The sequence below is a fragment of the Eleutherodactylus coqui genome, unplaced genomic scaffold (assembly GCF_035609145.1).
Source record: "Eleutherodactylus coqui strain aEleCoq1 unplaced genomic scaffold, aEleCoq1.hap1 HAP1_SCAFFOLD_521, whole genome shotgun sequence".
Taxonomy (NCBI): Eukaryota; Metazoa; Chordata; class Amphibia; order Anura; family Eleutherodactylidae; genus Eleutherodactylus; species Eleutherodactylus coqui.
This window is the reverse complement of record NW_027102535.1, coordinates 8347-10000: the sequence shown is the minus strand read 5'-3', so window position 1 is coordinate 10000 and position 1654 is coordinate 8347.

The window sequence follows — 1654 nt, the reverse complement described above, 5'->3', positions numbered from 1 at the left end:
TCTCCAAGACTCCTATCTGCCAACTGCTGTGGACTTCAGCGGTGGCTGCCGCGGGCTATGCGCGGCCTCCTGGGGGTCCCGCCTGCCCGCGCAGGCAGCTAGGACGGGGTTATCAGCAAAGCCTGTGAGGCGCTCTCATGGGGAGGGGGGGCTCCGCAGCCCCCCAAGGTGGCTTCGTACACCTCTTGAACGTTGCGGCCCGGCCGCTCGGAGAGAGCGGTGTCTACCCGGGCAGACAGCCTGTCGGCCCCGCGGCCTGGGCAGGCGGAGCAGGTACTCTTGCGCTCGGGGGCTCTGCTCGGCCCGGAGAGTTGTGTGCGGGGCGCCGTCGCCTCGCTGGAACCAGGGGCGTCGTGACGTTCGCGCGCGCCTAGCCGCCGCCAGAACAGGCCAGAAAGGTTGAGCTGCATACGGATCTAAGCCGTTGCCCAAACTAACTCTGGCCCGTGTGACACAGCCGCGCGCGCGCTTTCCTACGACACTCGACCGCCGGGCTCCCTCGGCCTGGGAGGCACTCTCGGGGCGGGGGGCACCGCAGCCCCCCAAGGTGGCTTCGTACACCTCTTGAACGTGGCGCCCGGCCGCTCGGAGAGCGGGGTCTACCCGGGCAGACAGCCTGTTGGCCCCGCGGCCTGGACAGGCGGAGCGGGGACACTTGCGCTCGGGGGCTCTGCTCCAAGGAGCGAGAGCGGCCACTCTGCTCGGCCCGGAGAGTGGGGTGCGGGGCGCCGTCGCATCGCTGGAGCCAGGGGCGTCGTGCCGTGCGCGCACGCCTAGCCGCCGCCAGAACAGGCCGGAAAGGTTGAGCTGCATACGGATCTAAGCCGTTGCCCAAACTAACTCTGGCCCGTGTGACCGACACAGCCGCGCACGCGCTTTCCTACGACACTCGACCGCCGGGCTCCCTCGGCCTGGGAGGCACTCTCGGGGCGGGGGGCACCGCAGCCCCCCCAAGGTGGCTTCCGTACACCTCTTGAACGTTGGGGCCCGGCCGCTCGGAGAGCGGGGTCTACCCGGGCAGACAGCCTGTCGGCCCCGCGGCCTGGACAGGCGGAGCGGGGACTCTTGCGCTCGGGGGCTCTGCTCCAAGGAGCGAGAGCGGCCGCTCTGCACGGCCCGGAGAGCGGGGTGCGGGGCGCCGTCGCCTCGCTGGAACCAGGGGCGTCGTGACGTTCGCGCGCGCCTAGCCGCCGCCAGAACAGGCCGGAAAGGTTGAGCTGCATACGGATCTAAGCCGTTGCCCAAACTAACTCTGGCCCGTGTGACCGACACAGCCGCGCACGCGCTTTCCTACGACACTCGACCGCCAGGCTCCCCTCGGCCTGGGAGGCACTCTCGGGGCGGGGGGCACCGCAGCCCCCCAAGGTGGCTTCGTACACCTCTTGAACGTGGCGCCCGGCCGCTCGGAGAGCGGGGTCTACCCGGGCAGACAGCCTGTCGGCCCCGCGGCCTGGACAGGCGGAGCGGGGACACTTGCACTCGGGGGCTCTGCTCCAAGGAGCGAGAGCGGCCACTCTGCTCGGCCCGGAGAGTGGGGTGCGGGGCGCCGTCGCATCGCTGGAGCCAGGGGCGTCGTGCCGTGCGCGCACGCCTAGCCGCCGCCAGAACAGGCCGGAAAGGATGAGCTTCATACGGATCTAAGCCGTTGCCCAAA